Below are 26,472 nucleotides of genomic sequence, written 5' to 3'. Positions count from 1 at the left end.
ACGGCGAACGCAGCGAGATCTACAGAACCTGCAAGGAGATTGGAAGTGGCCGTATCCCAACATCAACCAGAAACAAGTCCACAGGCGGAGACGCAGCAGCATCTACAGAACCTGCAAGGAGACTGGATGTGGGCATATCCCAACATTAACCAGAAACAAGTCCACCAGTGGAGACGCAGCAGCATCTACAGAACCAGCAAGGAGATTGGAGGTGGTCGTATCCCAACATCAACCGGAATTAAGTCCACCGGCGGAGACGCATCAGCATCTACAGAACCTGCAAGGAGATTGGAGGTGGCCGTATCCCAACATCAACCAGAAACAAGTCCACCGGCGGAGACGCAGCAGCATCTACAGGACCTGCTAGGGGATTGGAGGTGGCCGTATCCCAACATCAACCAGAAACAAGTCCACCGGCGGAGACGCAGCAGCATCTACAGAACCTGCAAGGAGATTGGAGGTGGCCGTATCCCAACATCAACCAGAAACAAGCCAGAGGGCGGTCGGAGAGTGGACTCTAGGCACTGTGAGTGACAAAGAGTTACCCTGAAATATTATGAACATTGTAAGGGGACTTTGATTATATTTCACCCCTCTTGAGCTCCACCTGCCATTTCTAGGTTCGGGACAACCCCATGAAGGCTACCTTATGCCCTTTTCAAAAATGTTCACAGTGCAGGATCTGCTTGGACCCCCCAAAACGATGGCAGCCCCCCCGAAAAATATTGTCCATCTAGTCACCAACCATACTGGCTCTCTTTAGGAGACACAATCTGATTGACTATTACTTGTCTATCAGACCCATGTCCAGAGTTTGCATAGAGAAGGCCTGAAAGGCATGGAGGTTTGGTTATGGTGCAGTGCAAAACAACAACCCCCCAAATCGTCTATTTATGGTTCATACTTCTGGTCACCACCATTGCAAAACCACCATAACCAGGCCACTGTCTTGAAATTCTCATGACGCCACATACGCTACCACAAATGTAATGCACGGACCCACAGTTTTTGCAAAAGAGCTAAAGTAAAATGATAATACGCGACAATTGATCGGATCACTTCAATAAAAGATGTGACGGTCAACACCAAAATAAACCTGTGGATCTCTATTTTGAATCACATTATTTTGAATACCTGGGGTTCCATGTCACTCAGACGCCATGAACAATCATGGTGGTAGCAGAGTTATGGTTGTTTTATGATGGGGGTGGCACAGTTCTTGTTGGTAAATGTGTGGGTGCTTATTTTCTGCTGCAACAATAATGTCCTTTTAATAACTTTTTTCAATCAATTTAATTTTTTCAGATAAATGTAATAACGTTCTTCCAACCATCATCTTTTCACTGTATGTAGGTGCAGCCGTCCCTTTTTGAGTTACTAGAGGAATAAGTGAAACATAGGTATGACAATTATATTCTGGCTTCTGAGGGACCATCTGTATAGCAATGAAAGTTTTAGCGAGTAAATGGTTAACCGTGTCTGCATGGATTCAGCAGCAGATCAGAAAGTGAAGTCATACCTTCAGAAACAGCCTGATGCATGGAATGTACCAACCCAGGGGCGTTTATGGTTGAGAGAGGAGTTAAATGCAAAGATTAGCGAACACAACTGAGGGAGAGCACGGTTGAGTTAAAGAGGAGTGAGGTTAATTGAAAATAGAATCCTTCCGCAGAAGGTAAGGGCCCATGCTAAGCCTGTGACCGAGGGCCTTCTCGATAGTGTGATCTCAGGGCCACTCTCTACTAATGCTGGTCACAGCCTCCCTCTTTATGCTAATGATCATGGCATGGTGCTTGCTCACCCCGTGTCCCTCCAGGAGGATACATGAGAGAGTGGCTTCCATGAGATCAGCCCAGACAGCGTCTCTGGAGATACTATGGCCCAGAGCCATAGCCAGGATTGTCTAACAAGTGGGGCCTGAAGCTAATGTAGTTGGGCCCACTGCAGTGACATTAAGATATCTAAATGCCCACACAGTGCTGCTGAGTGGGCATTTACAGATTTTTGTTGGGCCTTGCTCGCTCAGGTCCAACCCTTCTATGCCTCTACTATGTCCCAATGGGTCTCTGGGACTAATATTGAACTGAGACCTGTGTGTCAAATAAAATTAAAAAGCCCTAATTGTCCTTTCCCTGCGCCACTTTGCTCTAGCTCCCGCCCCACCCTCCACAGAGCTCAGAATGCTGATTTGCCTCTTTTTCTTCCAAGGCCAGCCTATACAGTATAGTTTCTACACAGCATTGGCATTCAAACTTTTTCATACCAAGCCCCCTTCAGTAAAAATATTGTTTCTAGGCTCCCCACCCAGGGGTTGGCCCCCCGTAGGGGTCCAAATGATGTCCAGTGGGCCCCAGGGTAATTACATTTTAAGTACATTGTCTACTGCCTATATTTTCTACTAAAATGGGAGTGGGTGTCATTACGACCCTGGTGGTAGCCGTGTCGTAAAAAACGGCATGGCTGCCGCTGGAGTTGTGTTTTTTTCCGGCACCTGGCAATGGGGAATCACCGGGGCATTACAGCCCTGGCGGTCCCTACGGGTAAGCACCAGGAAAAGAAACTCCCCTTTCGCATGGAGTCCTATTGATCAAAGTTTCAAAAGGGATATATTTCTAGTTGTTCTAATTCACCGAAATGTATGATACCATGACCCAGACCTATGGACACACCATGGGGACATCAGCAAATTCCTGACTGCTTACCTCTGTACTTTGTGATATCTCATCTGACAGGTTGGAGACCACTTAAATCTCTGCCTGGTTCATCAGAGGGAGGCTAACCATAAGTGGTGTTGCACCTTTGCGTTTACACAGGGAGCCATATTTTGTATGTTGTTGAAAGGACAGGAGCAGACATGTGTCGCTCAAAAAAGGGTTCAGGTTGAGTTTGAGGTTTTGTAATGTAATTCGTAACGTATAGGGGCTGTTTTGAGCCGGGTCTGTAATGTGTTATCTGTAAGCGTAGTGTCAGGTCTGGGACAGAAAAATGCACATGTGCACGGTACCAAAATATACAACAGGAAACTATTAGGGAAATTCCCAGTCAGTCAGTCAGCCTGTCAGTCAACAGGATTCGGAATTGAGGGGAGCTGGGAGCTATATAGCTCCCGCTTGCAGCCTAGAAGAGCATGGTTAGCTTGACACCAACATCTACCAGGAGCTACTTTTGTCTCGTCAGACCTAGCGATGCCGACCAACACAGCTATCTGAACTTAGCTCTGAGTTTGGAACAATATACAAATAAACCAGAACTATGAGATGTCCACTTTTCTGCAGAACCCACTGAATTATTATCCCATGTCCCTGATTGTTTATGGTCCTCTCACACAAATTAAGTACGGTATGTTCACAATGCAGAATCCATCTGAATACGAGTGGACCACTCCAAGCGACTACCCAAGACTCCCCAGTACCATGTAAGAGGATTCAATTCAACACTACAGCTAAGTCAACGCCTAGTCTATAATACTGAATGAAAACCCTTATTGATATATCTTTATGTCCAGTTCATGCATTCTGGATGACTACCCCTATATAACACCTCTCTTGGAATCCCCCTGACCCCACTGAGCCAAGAAGTAGTTCTGTTTTGCAAGTTTAAAAGTTTTATTTGATAATTTAAAATATATATATATCACACTTTATAATAAATTAATAATTGAATATCACACTTAATCTGATATGATAAAGATTAACAACGGAGAATCTGGCACTAGCACACTTCTTATAATCACTAATGAGTTGACATGAAATGGATAAGGTAGCACACTGGTAAATAGGAACAAAAGTATAATGTGGTAGAGGATGCTTTATGTAAGCTCAGGTGGATGCAATATTCAATGAATGCAGTACAGAAAATACTCAATATGATTTCAACCAAACAATGTAATCACTTTTCTCTGGCAATCCCCTCCCCCCCTTGATGCAAGGCAAGGAAATGGAAGGAAAACACACAGTTCTCAGAAATGCAATCAATGTAAATCAGTTCACCCCAGCAAGCTTAGACAACAGAAAACAGATAGGAGTTTTGAAAACACAAGCCCAAATGCTTTGATATGTGCTAGCAATGGATGAGAAATATGCTAAATTTGCTTTTAATTCCCTTTCAGAGGTTCGGGGTGAGTGGTATCTAGTTAATATTAGTCCAGGCTCACACTAGCAATGATGCAGGGATAGTTAACAGGTTAAACGAATTTCTGGCAAATGGAAGGCAAGCAGCAGCAGTTTTTACATGTGAAGAAATTTGCAAATCGCGGCAAAATTCGCGGATGCGTGTTCCGCGATTGCGGTAAAACTATAAGGGGTAGGAATGCGGTTCTAGGTGCGATTCAAAGCTAAGATTCTAAGCTTTCAAATAAAAGTTATTGCAAGTCTCTAGCACAAACGGTTGTGGAGATATGACCGATTTACTAGAGGTCGTTTTTGGTTTTTGCAAATTTTAAACGCACACTTTTTCAGCTTTAAAAATGATGGCAGGATAACACAATTGCTAAGCTGCAGTTCTACTTAGGTTAAATAGATTGAATTAGATGAATTTAAACTAAGAGATTGGTTCTACACAGTTCTGCTGGGTACTCACACTATATTCTTGAATTAAATGGGCCTCATCATGGATCTGGTCAGGGTTTTGGACTGGGCTCTGGTCTCTCTCTGGGCACAGCACTGCTTTCTCTCTGCTCTGGATAGATTGAAGTCTCTAGTTTGGCTTTCTGGAGGTTGATGAATTTGAAGTTTGGATCTCTGGATGTTCTATGGTCCGGCAGAGTGCGTTGCAGCAAATGGAATTGAAGGTCCCTATCTGTCCTGTCTGTCTGCTTTTATGTGTTTAGAATGTGGGTGGGTTCTAGCATCACTGACCCTACCTCTCTCTCAGCTTCTAATTGGTCAAACTTCCATTTATCATTTGATTGGGGAATGAACTGTGAGTCAGAGGGATGTCATTTTATGGCTTGCAGATAGGACACTCCTCTGTCAGATTGCACATATTCTATATTTGATAATAAAAGACATATTTCACAGTTACACAGTTGCTTGAAATTACATATACATGGTGTGGCTGAATTTAGCCATGTCTCTGTCCAAATCTGCTGTTTCTAAGAGCTTGCATTCAGAAATGGCACATATTTCACTTTTTAACTGATTTTTCAATTTCTGACATTGACCCAACTTTACATACATGTGTGCAGGGAGTATGGACATTAACTGAAGAAGTTTCAGATTTTTAACATGCATACATTTAGAGTAATATCCACTTTTCCGCTAAAACCCCCCTGAACATGCCACCGGGTCGAAAAACCTCTTAAAATGTGGGCAGAAAAATCACAAGAATTATGGTATCATTTATAAAATTTTCACATGTCCGCTCTATGAGTTATTCATCTTTTTAAAGTTATGTTCTGGCTCCAAAGGGGTGTGGTTTACCCTCAGCACAAGGTGGAATTTCTGGTTTTTTCCAGTTCTGCCAAGCCAGCTTGCTCTCACAGGCAGTGCCCCTCCCAGCTCCTGCCAAGAGGAAGCTACATTTTACGACTGCGGTAATAAAAACCTTGGCCTGAGTGAAGAGGGCTTTGTTCACTCTCCTGCAGAGCACAGGTAATTCAATTATCAGATAGATGGCATATCCTTAGTGTGGGCAGCAAAAGGAAGGTTGGCCTGGGAACACAGCTGTGACTCAAGTTTCACTCCTGATGGGGGTAGTTGCCAGGCAAATTGGAATCTCTTTAAGCTGTCATTTCTGTTCCCCAGTTTCTGCATTCAAATAAAACTAAACATTTTCACATATGCAGCTAGAAGGCTGATTCTAAGTTTAAAACTATGACATTTAAACAATTGCAACCTATGTGACACTCAAAAGTAGGTCACTCAGTCAATTTAAACATTTAGATTTTTTTTAGTGTCTTTCAGTCCAAATTTACTTAAACTGCTGAAATCCACAGCGCAGCCAGTCTTGTTATAAACCTTCAAGTCACTTCAGAATATAACTTTACATTGGATCCACCTCTCAGTAAGTCTTTCTTTGGCCTGTTTTGGGTTCATTTATTCAGTTTTGCAAAAAGTAAAATCTGGTGTTGTTTTAAAATGCCGGCTTTTGGATAGTGGTGAGTACTGGTACTGCACCCCTTTTTGGGATTTAAGAAAATGAATTCCCAACAGTTATGGGTTTGCTTTTGGCAATCAGCATTGCCATTCCCAATGGTTTCAGACTACTGTGTGGGTAGTCCAACGGTGGTTTTAGGCAGTGTCCTTCTGTGCCCATAACATCGGCAAAAATGGGTGGCAGCCTATTCTTCCTGCATTTCCCTGTGCATTTTCTGGGAAGCTCTGGCCATCATGATGTTTTCATGTCAGTACTGCACAGTTTTGAGGTAGGGCTCGGATGCATGGGTAAATACATCCCACAAGCCCCCCTCTTGCGATGGCCATTCGGTTTCACTGATGGGACTCGCAAGATCTGGGATGTTTCCTCATCTTCTTCCAATAGAGGGCACAGTTCAGCATCTTTTCCTCCATCCGGTCGGATCGATCGGTTCTCCTCGCCGGTCCTGATGGGAATATTGGGCGGTACCCCGAGCCCATTGCGTCTCAGCTCCCGGTCTCCGGATCGTCCTCCTTGGCCCGTCTCAAGGTTTTCTTTCTCCTAGGACGACAAAGGAAGAGCGGCAATACCTACTCATAGACGTTTTTCCACCACTGTTGAGATGGTGGGACAGCATATGCATTTCATCATGACGAAACATTACATTCTTATTTTGATAAAAAAACAGTATAACTAAGAGACAGTTTCATGCAAATCACAATATTTTAGAGACTAGATGTGGTATGTTTTATGATTGGAACAGAATTAGTCTGAGACAGTACCCGCTAGGATTCCAGAGGATTCCTCCAGTTGTTGCAGAGTGTGCCTGGGATGGCAACATTTCAACTGGTTTATGTGGACCCACTTGTCTTCCCCCGCTGCCAAAGGACCTTTGGGGATGTGGATTTTGTAGGCCACAGGGGAGATCTTGTCGATGATCTCAAAGGGTCCCTTCCATGTAGGCAAAAATGTGCGCTGCTTGGCCTGGTTCCTTTGGAAGTTGTATAGATAGACCCGGTCTCCCACCTGATATTCCTTCCTGGAAGTTTTCAGGTCATAGTGGGTCTTCATGCTATCAGCTGATCTTTCTAGATTCCGCTGAGCATAAGCAAAAGCATGTTGAAGGTGTTTCCTTAAATTCTCCACATACTCATGAGTAGTGGAGGCATTTATTAGTGTCTGCTCTTGGGTCCTGTAGAGCAAATGCTGAGGAAGCACCATCTTGCGCCCAGTCATCAACTCAAATGGTGACATTTTGGTTGCAGATGAAGGGGTAGATCTGATGGCCATTAGGACCAGAGGTAATCGGATATCCCAACTTGGCCCAGAATCTGCCACAAACTTCTTTAATATGCTCACAATTGTCCGGTTATATCTCTCTACTGCCCCAGAAGAAGCTGGTCTATAAGCAATATGCAGCTTTCTCTTGACCCCCAGTATCTCCCACATCTTTGTCATTACTTCACTGGTGAAGTGGCTACCTCTGTCTGACTCAATCCTTTGAGGTAGACCAAAACGGGAAAAGATGTGGTTAATCATCAAGGCAGCTGCAGTTTCTGCCTTGCAATTTGGGGCTGGGAGACATTCCACCCACTTGGTAAACAAGCATGTCACAGTCAACATGTACTTATTCCCCCTAGCCGAGCGAATCACAGGGCCTACAAAGTCGATTTGTAAATCTGACCATGGCAGTGTCATCCCCCTCTTTTGGAGAGGCGCACGGTGCGTGAGGGATGATGGCTGAAATTGTGCACACACAAGACACCCCTTCAAGTATTGGTCGAGGTCCTGCCCCATGTGTGGCCAGTATGCAACCTCTCTTAAGATTTCCAATGTTGTGTGAAACCCCCTATGACCGGCGGTGGCCGCATCATGGGCGTGACTTAACATCAGGCTTCGGAATGAGGTAGGAACCACCCACTGATCGTGGCCAGCTTTGGATTTCCTTACCAGCAAACCGTCTTGAATCCGGAACATTTTTGGACATTTCATCAACACTCTTAGGTCCTCTTTCCCAATGTAATCGGTATCCGTCAGGGGAAAGTTCTCAGGGTCCTCAAGGTGCTGGTAAAATTTACCAATTATTGGATCCCCCTTCTGAGCAGTAATCAAATCAGCATCAGGGGTCTCCTTACTCCATTGTGCAATTGAGAGGTCGTTGTGAGCATTTGTCTGGGACCTAGTGATAGCGGTGACCTGGATTTCCCCCAACAGGGACTCAATCTCAATTAGATCCCCTTGGATGGCCCCGGTTTTGGCCAGCTGATCAGCTAAGTCATTTCCAGTTTTGTCTGGTCCCTCTACTTTGGAATGACCCTTGATCTTCTTCCAATAGATGGTCATCCCATTCGAGGTGACCAGATCATCAATGTTTTGGATCAACTTCCCATGTTTCAACGGTTTGTTGTTAGCACATAACATGCCTCTGGTTTTCCAATTAACCAGGTGCTCCACGAACCCGTTCCGTACATAATCCGAATCTGTGATTATGACCAGTTCGTGGAGTTGATGCTGGACAGCAGTGAGGATGGCCTGATGCACAGCCATCAATTCTGCCACCTGACTACTTCGGGGACCAATTTTGTATCCAGCGGAGGGTTCTGGGGACTCATTCACCCATGCATTCCCTACGCCGGCCACCAGTTCTTTCTCCCCGTTGTTGTCAACATGGTAAGAGCATCCATCCACATACACAGTGGGCATTCCCTCACACTTGTCTTCTTCAAAGACTTTGTGGGGGGAATTAAGGTATGCCTCCATGTTGTCCTTTATTTTTAGACTTTCGTCCTCGAGACAGTTTTCTCTGGCACAATCATGCAAGTCAGCCAGACCTTGCGCGAGTGGATTCTTCTTGTTTTGGCCATATCTGACCTCCACAGGAAAGCCTTGCATTGACAGAATCCAGGAAGTAATTCGGGAATTACTCACATTTCCGGCCCGGATTCTGTCACTTTGGAGATATTGCAGAGGCTGGTGTGGAGTCTCCACTATGATGTGTTCCCCCTGGATAAACGGGCGGTAATTCTTCAATGCCCACACCGTTGCCAGGAGTGCCTTCTCACAATCGTTGAATTTTTCCTCCACAGAGGATAAAGTTTTGCTCGCATAGGAGATTACTTTATTGACCTTGTCATGCTTTTGGTATAATACGGCCGTCAAGCATGTATTAGAGAACCCTGTCTCCAGGAAGAACTCCTTGTTTCTGACAGGGTAAGCTAGGCAAGGTGCTTGTGAGAGGCTTCTCTTGAGTTGTCTTACTGCCTCGGATTGTTCTGGACCCCATTCCCACTTGACACCCCCCTTCAGGAGATGAATCAGGGGTCTGGTGATCTCTGCGTAGCCCTCAATGAACTTTCTGCTGTAATTAGTCAGTCCAAGGAGGCTCCTTAGTTCCCGCAGAGTTGTGGGGTCTTTCAGTTTCTGAAGTGCTTCCACTTTCTTTTCCTGGGGACAGAGACCCTGAGGAGTAATCTCATGCCCCAAGAAATTAACACGGGTTCTACACCACTGTGCTTTCTGAAAGGAAAGTTTTGCTCCGGCGGCCCTCAACTGTGTCAGAACATAACGGATCTCCGCGATGTGTTCCTCCACAGATGAACTTTTGATGAGGACATCATCTACATAAGCCAGGTTACCCCTCGCACCCAGGTCGGGCATGGCCTTATGTAGGAAAATGTTGAATTCATTGCCGGAGTTGAGGTATCCGTTTGTTGAGCTCCCTAAGGTCGGCGCAGAGTCTCCACTGGCCGTTTGGCTTCAATATTCCCAGCACCGGATTATTGAAGGTGCTGTGGACTGGACGGATTATTCCCCGGGACTCAAGGTTCTTAATTATTTCCGTAAGGGACTCCATTGATGCGAGAGGCAAGCGATATTGCTTCACAAACACTGGAGTCATGCCAGGGTCCGTGGGGATTGTTGTGGTGTGGATGTCGGTGCGACCACAGTCATATGAGTCTACCGCAAAGAGATCTTGGAAATCCAAGAAAACTTGTTTCAACTTTTGCTTTTGTTCCAGAGTCACACAGGCATCAGCTAGGTTGACTCTCTCTTCCACCATCTGCCTGAAGCCTGGAAAGACTTCTGGTTTGGCTATTTCAGCGGCCTCCTCCAGCTGGGTGGAGAAGTCCCTGGTCAGAGTGCTGATTTGGACTGGAGGCTTCAGGTGGGAAAGGCAGCCTTCATGAACCTGGAAAATCACCTCATCCCTCCTGAAGTCACACGTCACATCTTCCTTACCATACGGGCAGGAAGTGTACACCAGGAAGTTCCCCCCATGCCGGGTAAAAATCCTGTCTGGTGTTGCGTTGTCCTCACTGTCACTGTCAAAACAGTCCTTGGGGATTGGTCCTAACAGTTCATTACCTAAATCAATGGAAAAATGTCGGTCATCAACCGCCATTCCAATAATGGTGCCTGCGGCTAGAGTAATACTCTTTAAGTCGCTGTTATCCACCTCTATTAGAATGGTGTCATGTTCTATGTTGACTAATGGAGTTGGGTTTACCCCCAACCCTTGCTGTTGGAGAGAAGCGTTTAGATGTATGTAAGCATCAGGGTTTTTCAAATGTTGTCCTCTTTTAACTTTCACTTCCAGGGAGAATTGTCGAGTCCTTTCTGGGATGGTGACTTCCTCTTTGATCTGAATTTCAACTGCATAAGGTAGCAATTGAGCTGACCTAAATGCTTTTTCTGGATCATCAAAGCCCATGGGATTATCCGCTAATCGGGACCAAGCTTTGAAGTTTATTAGGTCCAAACTAATGGCAAAGCGATTGAGAATGTCACTGCCTAAGTAAAAGGCGGCAGGGACGTCTCGCACGACCCAACAATTGTGGACTATGCTCTTGTTGCCAATGGAGATTTTGAGCATACACCTGCTTGGCAGGAGATGTTTTGAATTGGGTGCTTTCAGGTCCATTTCCCATTTGTCTATCAGTTTGAAGGTGGGAATGGCTGGATCTTTTGGGAGTTGGCGGAACATGGCTTCGCTGATGAAGCTCTTACCGTTGTTCACACACACTCGAGCGAGAACAGAGTCCTTCCCATCATTTAACTGAACAGGGATGAACAACTGCTCTCCAATTTGCTGAATCTCAGCCAGGCTCTGAGCTGATTTCACATCTTTCTGGACTATAGGAGTGGGAGTTTCTGATTGTGGATTAGTATAGAATTTCAGAGTGTTTCCTTCCAGCGTGGAATACCACTTTAAACTGGAAGGAAGGTTGATTTTCAGAAATAGAGAGGACCCCCCATCACCAGTCTGTTGTCCTGCTGCTATTACTGTCACGTCTCGAATTTGGTTGTTCTGGAAGTGAAATTCTACTTGGTCAGATTTTTGTTCAACCATGTGGCATGTGCCGTTTAAACTAACATGGTTGACACTCTGTTTTAATTTTATTGGTCGGCTAGTCTGGGTCCAGAGGACCTTGTTTACACAATCTATTAGGGGTGACAACCTTCTCAGGAGGTCATTCCCTAGTAAACAAGGGGTGCCCTCCGGGGTCACAACTATGACCGGGTGTTTCAACTTGTGTCGCCCGATCTTAATGTCCAAGTCTGCCGTCCCCTCGACGGGAATTTCCTTCCCGTCAAAGTTCTGCAGTTGTCCAGGAAGAGAGGTGAGAGGAATTTGGTAATTCTCTCCCCTTCCTGCATTCAGTTCGTCAAAGGCCCTTCTGGACAGAAGGGTAGCTTGAGATCCAGTGTCCACCAGCGCTGAGATTGTACCCTGCCCCTGTACTTGTACCGGGGCATAATATCTTCCCTCCTTCTCCTCAAGGGGGCACAGATAAAGTACATTTTTGGACAACTGGTGGGCTAACTTTCTGGTCTTGGACATGGCGAGAGAAGAGATTTGGGCAGAATTCGGGGGAGAGCCTTGGGAATCTGAAAGAAAAATTTGGCAACTGGAGATCAGAGCCATTGTGGGTTCCCCTGGCTCCGGTTCTGGGCCGCCCCCCCCTTTTTGGAGGCAGTCACCAGGATGAATTTGAACCAGGGAATTTTCTTGCTGTTGGTTCTGGGATGAGATGGTGGGCGGCGGTAGCTCAGTCTCCACCTCTCCCCAGTCTGGATTGGCATCCCTAGGGACCCATTTTTCTTTGGGAGGAGTTCCCCCCTCTCTGAAGGAGAAGATCCTTTTCCCAGGATCCTCTGAGGATTCCTCTCCCTCAAATTGGAAGATCTGTACCTCCTCCTCAAACTGAGTCTGTTTGGGTCTTTTGTTTCTCCTACCCCCCCTCTGCTCCTTAGGAGGCAGACTTTCAGGGGCAAGAGATTTTGTTTCCGGTTCCTGGGTTTCCAGGGGCTGTTTACAAGTGAGGAAGGAAGCTTCCTCCAAGGCTTTACACCCCCCTTCCCTTTGTGCCTCCTCCCTGGGAACCGGTGAGTTATCGGGGTGCTGCCCCCGTCATTGTTCTGGAGCACCAGGTCCAGAGTTGGGTACGTTCTGCGCCGGCATGCCGATCTGAGGGTTCTGCTGAGCCCTCAGTATGTGACCCAGATCCCGCGCCATGTTTTGGACCTGGCGCTCTAACTGGGAAACCCGCTCAGGCTGATACGGGGCCCTGTTTTCTCCCCTGGGCTGATCCCGGGAAGGGTAGCTGTCCCTTCTTTGGTAGTACCCCTGGTTGGGAAGATTTGGGTACCCCTCCACCCTTGGCCTCCCCTCTCCCGGATTCAGTGGTCTGGGCTCAGGGAATTGGGGAAAGAAGGATGGATGGTTTTGGGGCTGAAAGTCGGGAGGATATCTGGGGAAAAAGTTCTGCCCAGGGTTTGGTAAATTTCTGCCCTCCTGTGGGAAGTTTGGAGGGAAGTTCCCTGGGTTAGGTGCTTGGCTGGATCCCCCCCCTTGGGCTGGAGGAGTCCACACATAACCCAGGATGGGTCGATTTCCCTTGTAACGGGGACTTACATAATCAGGAGAGCGAGGGACCCCATTTGTGGGGCTGCCTCCCTGGCTCCCTGTCTGTGACTGGCCCGAGGACCTTCTGGGCCTAGCATTATTAGGTGCAGGTAGGTTTTTAGGCCCCCCCATCTCCAAATCCAAAACGGGGGTGACCTTTACCTCTGCCACCTTGGCAGCAGCAGGGGTGCTGTTGGCTTTGGGGTTTTTCTGGCCATTACTTTTGCTATCTACCGGTTTCTGCACCTCATAGATCCGGGTAGCCTGTTCAATGACCCAGTCTAAAGATCTTTTCTCGTGAAAATCCCTCACGAGCTGGGTCATGATATATTTGGGCAAGGCATGGAAAAACGTATTTATAAATTCTCTGCTATCTGTGCGCACCCTTCTGGTGGTCTGCGCAAAAGCACGCTTTAACTCCTGCACAAATTCTTGTGGGGCCTGATCCTCCCCACATTGCAAATTGTAGGCTGCCTTGCGAGCCTCTTGAGGATTTCTGTGAACAGAAAAATGTTTCAAGATGGCCGCCTTATAGGTGGACCATCTTAAATGATTTTGGTCCTCCAGCCCCGCAAAGAAACTGGAGTATTCCGGGGAGAAGGTCCACTTTACATATTGAATACAGCTTTGGCTGTCCTTCATATGGAAAGTCTCCATCATTTGCTCAAACAACTCTAAGTGCTCCCAAACAGAATACTTAGCGTTCTTATGGTAAGGCGTGATGACGCTCCTGATCGCCTTAATCTGCTTTAAAGGGTCCTTAAGCAAGGCCCTTTTTGTCTTATTGGCCCTTTTGGTCCGGGTAACCCTGGTCCAATCGTCCTCGGACTCAGAGGCACTGCTCCCAGAGGTTCCCGTCTGTTCTTCCAGGTTTTCCCGGATTCTGCGAGCCTGGGAATGGCTGGCAGAATGTGGGGACCTGGTCTCCTGTGTCCTGCGCAGTTCAGAGGAGTCTTCAGATTCCTCCTTGCTGCCAGGATTTGATGGGTACCCCCTCCACTGACCTAACTGGGCAGAGGTTTTCAGGATGCCCTTAATGGGCCTACTCTCCTGGGGTTCCCCATTGAACTGTACTGTACTTGGATGCCCATACCCAGATGCCCACCCCTCCATTCCTGAGTGGTACTGGCCTATGAGCCCCATACTCTTAGCTGGATAGTAATCTGCCATCCCTGCGGCCCTGTGCTCATGTGCGCCAGGGGACATGGGGGTGGCAGAGTCCAGGGACTGAGAGGTATGAGGGCCTCTGGTACTAGGGCTCCTGAGGTTATGCTCCGGAGTTTCCCTTTCCCAGCGAACCTCATCTCTATCCGCCCCTGCTCCCTGTTGCAATGCAAGAGCCTGCATTTGTGCCTTCAGTTCCTCAGTTAAGGCCTTACTGGACTCTATCAGTCTCTCCTGCATCGCTACCTGTTGTTGGAGCCTATCATTGTGTTCACAGAGGGCCTCGTTTTCCCTCTGTGCTTCCTGGTTGGTCCTGGAGAACTGGGCCAGTCTTTGCTGCAGGAGGGTTACCTCCTGAGCTGTGTCCCTATTGGCCTGCTCCTTTCTTGCTAGAGCATCCTCCACCCTCCTGGTGTGCTCTAACAAGTTCTGGTGTTCTTTTTGGAGATCACCCAGTCCCTGGTGGGCCAGGTGATTTTCTTCCATTTTCCTTTTTAAATGGTAGACTTCCTGGCCTAAGGCGTCTCTTTCCTGACTAAGAGCCTGCATTTGTGCCGCCAGGTCGTCCCTCTGCCTTTGAAGGGCACCAGCTTTCTGGCGCTCCTGATCAAACTCTGCCTGGGTATCCAGGTCTTTCAGAATTAGTTTGTTGCTCTCTACCTTCACTCTATCTAGATGACTTTGCAGGGTGGCTACCTGCTCCGTGCATGCCCTGTTAAAGTCTAATTGTTGCTCCAGCTTTTTCTGGCTCTGCAGTAAGGAGTCCAAACTGTCTTGGTGCTCCTTCTGCAGGGCCAGAAATCTAGTATCCTGTTCTACCTTTTCCTGTTGCAGCACATCCATATCCTTCTTTATTTTAATGATGTGCTGCCTACTATCATCTTCTGACTCCTGGCTCCTCTGCAGCCTCTGCTCAGAAGAGACCAGGTCAGATTGGGCCTTCTCTAACACCATCTGTTGCCTATTTGCCAGATTTTGGCTTTCAGCACATCTATCCTGCATGTCTCCCATATATAGGTACAGGTATGCTGCTATCCTGGCAATCTTATTGTGTTCCTCTTTGGCTTTAGGAGCCATATATAGTTCGCTCAGGGTCACATGTAATGGACCCTGATCTCTATATATATCTGACCCTGTTTCAGTGACCTGTTGTGTGATTGCCTGCAACCACGCATCCTGGCCCTGTTCGGTCCATTCACCTCTCACAAATAGCTTATGCAAGAGGTGCTCTCTGGCCATTTTCATGTCTACTAAGGTCGTCATTCTAGAGATTGGTCTCTGTCCTGACTTACAGAAGTTTGTATTTTATTTTTGCAGAACAGAACTTTTCTTGGAGTGTCCCTTTTGAGGAATGCTTCACAGCGTAATGCAGCGTGGTGATCCGACCGGATGTATGTATCCCGTCAGTTAGCACACTGTATTAAGCTGCACAAGTGGTAAATCTAACCCAACGTCTCGGCTCGAGCCCCCAATTTGTAAGAGGATTCAATTCAACACTACAGCTAAGTCAACGCCTAGTCTATAATACTGAATGAAAACCCTTATTGATATATCTTTATGTCCAGTTCATGCGTTCTGGATGACTACCCCTATATAACACCCCTCTCTTGGAATCCCCCTGACCCCACTGAGCCAAGAAGTAGTTCTGTTTTGCAAGTTTAAAAGTTTTATTTGATAATTTAAAATATATATATATCACACTTTATAATAAATTAATAATTGAATATCACACTTAATCTGATATGATAAAGATTAACAACGGAGAATCTGGCACTAGCACACTTCTTATAATCACTAATGAGTTGACATGAAATGGATAAGGTAGCACACTGGTAAATAGGAACAAAAGTATAATGTGGTAGAGGATGCTTTATGTAAGCTCAGGTGGATGCAATATTCAATGAATGCAGTACAGAAAATACTCAATATGATTTCAACCAAACAATGTAATCACTTTTCTCTGGCAATCCCCTCCCCCCCTTGATGCAAGGCAAGGAAATGGAAGGAAAACACACAGTTCTCAGAAATGCAATCAATGTAAATCAGTTCACCCCAGCAAGCTTAGACAACAGAAAACAGATAGGAGTTTTGAAAACACAAGCCCAAATGCTTTGATATGTGCTAGCAATGGATGAGAAATATGCTAAATTTGCTTTTAATTCCCTTTCAGAGGTTCGGGGTGAGTGGTATCTAGTTAATATTAGTCCAGGCTCACACTAGCAATGATGCAGGGATAGTTAACAGGTTAAACGAATTTCTGGCAAATGGAAGGCAAGCAGCAGCAGTTTTTACATGTGAAGAAATTTGCAAATCGCGGCAAAATTCGTGGATGCGTGTTCCGCGATTGCGGTAAAACTATAAGGGGTAGGAATGCAGTTCTAGGTGCGATTCAAAGCTAAGATTCTAAGCTTTCAAATAAAAGTTATTGCAAGTCTCTAGCACAAACGGTTGCGGAGATATGACTGATTTACTAGAGGTCGTTTTTGGTTTTTGCAAATTTTAAACGCACACTTTTTCAGCTTTAAAAATGATGGCAGGATAACACAATTGCTAAGCTGCAGTTCTACTTAGGTTAAATAGATTGAATTAGATGAATTTAAACTAAGAGATTGGTTCTACACAGTTCTGCTGGGTACTCACACTATATTCTTGAATTAAATGGGCCTCATCACGGATCTGGTCAGGGTTTTGGACTGGGCTCTGGTCTCTCTCTGGGCACAGCACTGCTTTCTCTCTGCTCTGGATAGATTGAAGTCTCTAGTTTGGCTTTCTGGAGGTTGATGAATTTGAAGTTTGTATCTCTGGATGTTGTATGGTCCGGCAGAGTGCGTTGCAGCAAATGGAATTGAAGGTCCCTATCTGTCCTGTCTGTCTGCTTTTATGTGTTTAGAATGTGGGTGGGTTCTAGCATCACTGACCCTACCTCTCTCTCAGCTTCTAATTGGTCAAACTTCCATTTATCATTTGATTGGGGAATGAACTGTGAGTCAGAGGGATGTCATTTTATGGCTTGCAGATAGGACACTCCTCTGTCAGATTGCACATATTCTATATTTGATAATAAAAGACATATTTCACAGTTACACAGTTGCTTGAAATTACATATACATGGTGTGGCTGAATTTAGCCATGTCTCTGTCCAAATCTGCTGTTTCTAAGAGCTTGCATTCAGAAATGGCACATATTTCACTTTTTAACTGATTTTTCAATTTCTGACATTGACCCAACTTTACATACATGTGTGCAGGGAGTATGGACATTAACTGAAGAAGTTTCAGATTTTTAACATGCATACATTTAGAGTAATATCCACTTTTCCGCTAAAACCCCCCTGAACATGCCACCGGGTCGAAAAACCTCTTAAAATGTGGGCAGAAAAATCACAAGAATTATGGTATCATTTATAAAATTTTCACATGTCCGCTCTATGAGTTATTCATCTTTTTAAAGTTATGTTCTGGCTCCAAAGGGGTGTGGTTTACCCTCAGCACAAGGTGGAATTTCTGGTTTTTTCCAGTTCTGCCAAGCCAGCTTGCTCTCACAGGCAGTGCCCCTCCCAGCTCCTGCCAAGAGGAAGCTACATTTTACGACTGCGGTAATAAAAACCTTGGCCTGAGTGAAGAGGGCTTTGTTCACTCTCCTGCAGAGCACAGGTAATTCAATTATCAGATAGATGGCATATCCTTAGTGTGGGCAGCAAAAGGAAGGTTGGCCTGGGAACACAGCTGTGACTCAAGTTTCACTCCTGATGGGGGTAGTTGCCAGGCAAATTGGAATCTCTTTAAGCTGTCATTTCTGTTCCCCAGTTTCTGCATTCAAATAAAACTAAACATTTTCACATATGCAGCTAGAAGGCTGATTCTAAGTTTAAAACTATGACATTTAAACAATTGCAACCTATGTGACACTCAAAAGTAGGTCACTCAGTCAATTTAAACATTTAGATTTTTTTTAGTGTCTTTCAGTCCAAATTTACTTAAGCTGCTGAAATCCACAGCGCAGCCAGTCTTGTTATAAACCTTCAAGTCACTTCAGAATATAACTTTACATTGGATCCACCTCTCAGTAAGTCTTTCTTTGGCCTGTTTTGGGTTCATTTATTCAGTTTTGCAAAAAGTAAAATCTGGTGTTGTTTTAAAATGCCGGCTTTTGGATAGTGGTGAGTACTGGTACTGCACCCCTTTTTGGGATTTAAGAAAATGAATTCCCAACAGTTATGGGTTTGCTTTTGGCAATCAGCATTGCCATTCCCAATGGTTTCAGACTACTGTGTGGGTAGTCCAACGGTGGTTTTAGGCAGTGTCCTTCTGTGCCCATAACATCGGCAAAAATGGGTGGCGGCCTATTCTTCCTGCATTTCCCTGTGCATTTTCTGGGAAGCTCTGGCCATCATGATGTTTTCATGTCAGTACTGCACAGTTTTGAGGTAGGGCTCGGATGCATGGGTAAATACATCCCACAACCAGTACCAGTTAGGCCCAAAAGAAGAGAAAGGGATTGTCCCCATGATCCTGTCACTGCTAAAGCAGGGGATAATAGTTCGAATGAGTAGTTTTTATAATAGACCTATCATCTCATGCCTGGGAAAACCCTTTAGCATTTCATGCAGGACCTCTGTACAGTCACTGCAGTAGTGTTACCAACCTTCCAGTGGTCCCAAATCCTGCTTATAGATGGTCATACATTCCACCCTCACCAATTTGCTTCACTATTGTAGATCTCTGTTCTGCCTTTTTCTCTATTCCAGTAGACCCAGCTAGCAGATATCAGTTCGCTTTATTGTACCGTGGGTTACAATATACCTGGACAAGGCTCCCATAGGGGTACAGATTAGGTCATAACCTGATTTCCCAATTCTTTATGACTGATTTAGATGATGCAACATTCCCAGGAAAGTCTGTGTCGGGATAGTGTGTTGATGACGTCTTGGGAGGATAGCTCATGGGCACTGGCTCTCCTTATAAGCAAGACGATGTGGATCGACACAGGTTTGATTCCAGAGTCCGCGCTTAGAAACCTCTGGGTTTAAGCGCATTATAAATAACCTATCATATCATATAATATCATGACTTTCATTTGGCTTTATCCTCTTATGAAGCTTACAAACAAGATACACCTGTATTCGTAATTGCGTTAGCTAATAAGGGTGGCATCCAGATAGATATTACAGGTGTGTTACAAAATAGTTCATTATCTAGGGTACAGCAATATTGCAGTGCATTGGCTACTAATGAACAGTCGTGCTGAGGCCATATTAAGGGTATCCTGACCGACTACAATTAGACAGAGGTGCATATTTCTGGATACAGTTGCCAGAAAATAATAGGTTATGCAGCACTGGTCAAATGGCTATAAGAACTAATGAAAATAAACATGCCAGAACAACTACCATGGTTGGTTTAGGCTAATCATGCTTTCAATGTAATCATTTATGCACTCTCTAATGTGCCTGGTCCAGCATTACCTGATTGCAACAAGAGGTTTGTTTTGTATTTTCAAGAAAGGATCATGCTTTCACTTGCAGTTCTCACTAAAAAAAAATGGTGAAAAGCATCACCCACGTCCATACTATAGCACCGTACTTGACTCGGTGGCTGCAGGTTTTACCTCTTATTTCAGATTGGTCACTGGATCTGACTTTAGGTACAGCAATTTGAATGTATTATTTTGGCATCCCCACTGCATGTTGCAGTCCTGCATACCATAACTGTATTGTTATTAATTAAAATTGGAAAAATAAAAATAAATTAAGCTTTTATATCGCGCCTCATGCTGGAGACCAGCCTCTAAGCATGGACTGGGGTTTGAACCCTTGATTCTATGCGCTGTCTTGCTTCCAAGACAAACGAGTTGCACCTGAGCTATCCCCCTGCACTCAATGCTTCCAGTCCCCAAAAGCCAATACCTATTACTTTCCCGCTCAACTAATTAGTAAACATTATCATTGAATTAATTTCACAAAAACGTACTCAGGGGTCCTCCGATCACACCATATAAAATACGTACTCAAAAAAGGAGCACCCACCGGGCAAGAAACAACGCTGTTTAACAGCTGGGCAAGCACAAATCAAACAGAACAGTGCACTGGAATTGATTGATGAGAGCTGACATCTGTTCATACAGCAAACATTAGTTCTATACTCGCAATACAATGGTCAGTGCATTAGACATAGTTGCAGCTTGAAGGTTTGTATTTTCTACCGTTCTCAAGAAATTCATTGGCTATGCTACATCATATGCCTAGAGCTAACATATGTTAGTAGAACATGATTGGAGATAAGAGATCAACAGTATCCCACCTCATCACCTCCCCATGTGGCTCCACATCTATTCTCACCCATTCCAGGAACAGTTTGCAATTAGTAAAATAACATTTGTGCTGACTGCCAGAACTTTGTTATGCTGCCATTGGTCAGCACTATTGCGAAAAGAATATGAGACACCCAGCTTCTGGTGAGAAGGTAGACATTCACACAGCACCTGCTGGATATCATCCTTCGCAAACCCTGTAGCTGGCCCCCTCCCAAAGACAACAAAACGTACCTTTTGAATGGCCCTTCCAGGAATGACACTCCGTCCAGGTTCCCCTTCCCATAGCCACCTGCGGATAGGCACTTGTGGCCATGTGAAAGGTTCTCTGGCTCAAGTCCGCTTTCCCTCTACCCCCGAGGGCGCGCAGGATTGGCTTGCAGCCCTGTCATTACATCACCCAGTGTTGTCTTAGCTGCTGAAGTCGTGCCTGTGAGGCGCAGCTTGAGCTCTGTCACCCTCCTCCCTTGCCTGTGGGGTGGTGATCATGTGTTTAGAGAGGGTCTTCCCGGTCAGGGCCCTTCCTGGGGGCATTCCTGCTGAATGTGTTTAATGGAGTTATTTTTTCACTATCTGGTACTAATAATAGATTGGTCCCTTGGGCCGATAGTACACCCTGTGTTTTCCAGCAAGGTCTTCTTTCATGGTGTAACTGCAGTTTGTTTGTGTACCTGTGTTTTCCCCCCTAGAAGGTACCGCTGTAAACCTTGTTTATTTTCATAGGTGGTAGGAGCTCACCTCTATCTTGCGCTGAATTAACACCTTTAATACATTCCCCCTGCAATCAATCTTTCAATTGACATCTCCTTCCCACTCATTTCCTCACCCTTTTCCCTGCGCACCCATACCCGTGTGACCCTGTTTATATACCTTTCTTGTTCGTACCCTTCTATGCATTATTCAAACACTAGTATCTTTGTCCCATCAGTTGAGCACTTGCCCCAAAGGGCTTAATAGTTTTCTAAGTCTTGTGGGGGTGCTGTAAATATGAACTCCACATCATTCTCATTCTCGTTCATGATTGGGGGCTCCTTACCTAACACCTTCCCAAGCTCCATTTCTTTTGCAGACATTATGTAATGTGTTTTTCTTTGGTGGAAATTGCACCAGCCGATGACCCACCGGCCGATGCAGACAGCGACGAGCATCACGATGAGCAAAGGGACAGTTATTTTGAACATCGCTGCCAGCCAATCCAGGACTGTGGTAGAAAGCATCCTGTTACCAAATATGTTCTTCTCCCAGGTTGCAAATGAATAGAACTGACTAGAGCATGCATATTTGCTGATCAGCAGAGTGTCATCAACTACACCGACACACAATATTCCTTTTGGGGGTTGCTCAAGATTCTGGAAAAATATGGAAATAGAGAGCCTTCTTCACATCCACAGGTACTGCTGTAAAAACAATACCTAGCTGTCCACAATGTTAGGTACGATTATGTTTCCAAAACAAATTGCTGTTGTCAAGTGTGCAGTTCATCCATCACTTTATTATGAGGTATCATAAGGAAACCTGTTTGTGGATGCTACTTGTAACAAAGTGACTGGTTCCGGCTCTCGGGCTGAATTTGTGTCAAGATGAATGAGTGAGGCAGACACCCCACCATTCTCCTCTATGCAAGACCTACCTACCCTACAGGATAAGGCTCAAGATCAGTCTAACGCTTTTGGTCTAAAGTGGGATGACGCCTGCACCCTGATAACATTTGGCTGGAAAAACGTGGTCGCACCAAAAGTACTGTTGTTGTACTTGGATTGTATTTATCATGGACTTGCCCAGGTATGAAGGAGGAGTATGATTGCTTCCCTCAATCAGGACTGGTACAAACCAGATTTCTCCACAGTTGTTCAGCTGTACTGTACACAATTCATTATCTGCCAGCAATGTAACATAGGCAAGGAAGTGAAGAATCCCAGTAGTTCACCCTCGTCCCTGGGACCCATTTATAAATGATTAAATGGACTTCATTCATTTTCAGAAATGTGTTGGATACCAGTATGAGATGTCATTATGGGTGAATTTTTGGCAAGGGTCAGGGTGTACACCTGCAGCATAGTTGTCCCTACAACCGTAGTTAAATTACTAGTGAGTGATTTCTTTGCCCTGTTTTGGAGTTCATTTGAGTATATATAATGTCAGGGGGGCCGCTTTTCTGAATAGAATGGGAAGGAACTGTGCACAGCACTCAACATGCAACAGAAACTGCTCAGCCTCCAACACCCTCAAACCGCCAGGGTAGTTAAGAGGTACAATTGAACAAAAACAAAAAGCTATCTAAATTCTATGAAAAAGTGTCAAGGTGCCTTACCTGTGTTCCTTTTTACCATTGAAATTTGACAAAAAGGAAAACTGGTTTAAGTCCACATGAAGTTCTGATGGGTCACGACATGTGTCTTCCCTCATCACCTCCAACGGACGTGTCTTATATGAATCCCCATTTGACGGATCACATGATGCAGGAGTACTGTAAGAGGCTCATCGCCTATTTTAAGTCTACCAATCCGCTCACAGGTAAAGGAAGCCTTGCTAAAAGAGCCAGAAGAGGAGTGCCATTCACTGGAACCAGATGACTAAGTCTATATGAAGGTTCACCAGTGGGAAACGTTGTTGGCCCACAGGTGGAGGAGGCACTATCAAGTGATGGTAATCCCAAACATCACTGTTACAGTAAATGTGATAAGCACCGACTGCATACAAGTGGAGCTCCAAGGGGTAAGGCACCAGCTAGTGCCAGTCAGTATTTTATAATTGTTTCGTTCTATTTTGTTATTGATGAGTGTCTTGAGACTTTAGAGCAAAGGTCTTGGAATTGAACAAGAACATTTTTTGAAACGGTTATCCCGAGGCGTCAATCTGAGCAGCGTATTCACCACGGCCAAGGTGTGGAGTAATAGGTACATAATGGCTTGTTAGGGAAAGAATTGTGCGTTCTTTGGATCTTGGGGTTGTTGAGGGGGGGTGTTCATGCCGTTTGCGGCTAAATGTAAAAATGGCAGCTTGTACATGCCATTATGTAATTTCTCTATTCCTCACCCTGCCCCTATTCAACGAACTTAAAAAGCTCACAGCGCATTGTCCGTAACCTGTGACACCCTCCCATCCCCCACAGTGGTGACAATATAGAGAATGGAACAGAAACCATTTTTTTGGCAAATCTAGAAAAGAATGTTGACCAGTGTCAAACGTAGTGTTGAAGCAACTGTCCAGACGCATCCCTACATATTCCACACCAATGGCCTGGCATTCCTTTCCCCTGCCCTAGCATCCCCTCTTTCCCTTTATTTGTCTGCTTCTTCTATGGACTTCTTCCTAAAACCCAATCCCAGGTCATCTCTCCTGTCTAACTGGCTGCATTTTTCTGTGAATGAATGTAGGACGTGCATTCTTTTCCTATCTATCTATCTATCTATCTATCTATCTATCTATCTATCTATCTATCTATCTATCTATCTATCTATCTATCTATCTATCTATCTATCTACCTCTATATCAATGTATTTGTCTATCTATCTATCTATCTATCTATCTATCTATCTATCTATCTATCTATCTATATTTATTTTTATATAGCGCTGTTCGCCCTCAGGCCTGCATTTTTTAATGTGAATGTGAGTTGGGTGCAGAGGGAGAATGGACTGTGGTTCGCGGCCTAGCTTTTTCCCGCAACCCGTTGTGAAGACAGAGACACTTTTGTTAGTGTTGACGTTTTTCATTTTTTCCTAGAAGGACGGAACTTCAGGAGGTGATGGTGAGCTGTTCTGAACGCAGGCCGTTTTACCACATTAGCATTTTAAAAGTTCAGTTTTCACCACGGTCGATATTGCCGAATAGTTCAAAAAATGTATATATACATGTCCGAGTTGTGTGTTTGAGGTAACCGGATTGGGGGTGGTTGGTGACAAGGTGAGGTGGTGGCAGTGGGTTAGATGGAGGGTTGGGATTGAAGCACCCCCACCCCCATTTAAAAAAGAAAATCGTCAAAAACGACTGTGGTGAAAACTGCACGTTTAAAATGCAAACATGTCAAGTTGCTGCGCTGAAAACCTGTGGGATCTTTCAGCACAGTGCTTAACAGTTGTGCATGCGATTTCCTTAGGCACCTGCTGCCCCTGGTGTGACAGTCTACCTTTGTGGTGAATCCAGGGTTCTTTCCTCTCTGTTTTTAAGCAGGTTACAACCTTTCTCTCCTAATTCCCGGGCAATAGCTGCAGAGGCGCTGCTAGGGAGTGGGGGGGGGGGGGAGTGAGGGGGCTATAGCCCCAGGTCTTTAGGTTGTAGCCCTGGATAGAAGCTCAGGGGTTACAACCAAAAAGGCTAGCTAGCCCCCAGTCCAGACAGTCCCAAAATTAGCGTAGCCCCGGATCTTTTCCAGACCTAGCAGCACCCCTGCTGAAGACCGTAGCACCAAAGCTATGTTGATGGCAAAATATTGCTTTTAACGGAAGAAGCTTCTTGGGGTGGTTTCGGTGGCATTGTTGGGAAAGGAGTCAGGAGATGGAAGGTAGAAGTTATGCACAAAGAGTTACATCCAGCACCTTGCGCCGTGTACCACTTCAAGCCCTGGTGCAATAAGAGCCTTTTCTTCCTGCCTGCCGCCTCTTTTTGTTGTTATTATTTCTTCCTAATTATGCAAAGTGCTCATCAGTTTGATTATGCACAGGGCTAATCAGGTTAATTATGTAAAGTGCTAATCAGACCCTCTCGATTCACTGGGGGAAGAGCTGAGGTGCTGACTGAGGATAGCATTGTAGGCTAGTGGGAAGCCATGGCAGTCACTGCTCATTAGGGCCGGTGAGTCAGATATTCCCAGGTTCCAACAGAACGACGCTCTGCTGCCATCCAAATGACTGATTCATGTACACTGTCCTCTGCTGTGGCTGCCTTGGGAAGCTTTAACGGCCCCCTGCAGCTGGATATGTTTGCGAAGAAAACTCAGATATCATTGAAGGGATTTAAGGGTGCTTGCTTCTGGCTTTTATTACAGAGGCGTTGCTAGGGGTCGGGGGCTGAGGGGGCCATAGCCCCGGGTCTTTTGGTTGTAGCCCCGGATAGAAGCTCAGGTGCTACAACCAAAAAGCTAGCTAGCCCCGAGTCCCGCCAGTCCCGACATTAGCGTAGCCCCGGATCTTTTCCACACGTAGCAACACCCCAATGACAACGCATACATATATAATCAGAAGGAAGAAAACAATGTTCAACTTGATCAGAACACCTGTTAACTTGCTCTTGCAATCAGTTAGTGTCTCAAGCAGGGGACAGACAAGTAAAGACATGATTAGAGCAATGTTTACAGTGATGTTTACAGTGTCTTTCAAGAGGACCTCCCTACGGTTAACTATTGCTTTACTGGGGGTGTTGGCACGCAAACATTTAGCTCTGTCTTGCTGGACTTTTGAACTTATATCTTCTATCAACGTTTCTCTGCCGTTGGCTCGGAGTCTGTCTTAATTGGCAGATCTACTGCACCTAAAGAATTGATCATCGGTCTTAAAACTAATACAGAATGCAACCCAACCAGTACCACACAATATTTCCTATGTTCTACCTGTGCCCCCCATCTTCCCTGCCCAGAGACCCATTTGTTCTTTTTCTTCCTATACTTTGGGTGAGGAGTCATGTTTGGGTAATGCCTGCTTCTCATTCCACCTGACGTGTTGTCGTATTGGGATTCACACAGTGGCCTTCACGTCCATCCTTTGTCGCAGCACCACTCTCCCACTACTATCTATACCCTTGACCTCTGTATGTATGTCTTTATGTATGTATGGGGCGAACTTAGCTGGGAAGCAAAAGAGAGCTGTAAATAGGGTGTGCTTCCAGGGGCATGGGGGTTATAAGCAACGGCACACTCAATTTATATATTTTTGTAACCCCCCCAACTAAATTTCAATGAGCTTTTACGGCAAAACATTCGCTGTAAAAATCCCTGCGAAAAAACATCTCGCGATGAAAGGACATCGTACCATAAGCAACTGTGCGGGGGTAGCAGTGGAGCTTGGATGGCTTGGGCGAGC

The 26,472-nt window shown here is 45.3% G+C and overlaps 1 protein-coding gene across 1 annotated transcript in view; it reads left to right on the top strand.

Annotated features, from left to right (window-relative positions):
* ZBTB20 (zinc finger and BTB domain containing 20) overlaps positions 1-26,472 on the top strand; it is a 3,989,371-nt gene that overhangs the window by 1,242,248 nt on the left and 2,720,651 nt on the right. The gene's annotated exons all lie outside the window — the stretch shown is intronic.

This window comes from Ambystoma mexicanum, chromosome 7p (genome assembly GCF_040938575.1).
Source record: "Ambystoma mexicanum isolate Mex_15411 chromosome 7p, UKY_AmexF1_1, whole genome shotgun sequence".
NCBI lineage: Eukaryota > Metazoa > Chordata > Amphibia > Caudata > Ambystomatidae > Ambystoma > Ambystoma mexicanum.
The sequence above is the reverse complement of the archived record's forward strand: the minus strand, read 5'-3'. Positions and strand labels throughout refer to the sequence as shown.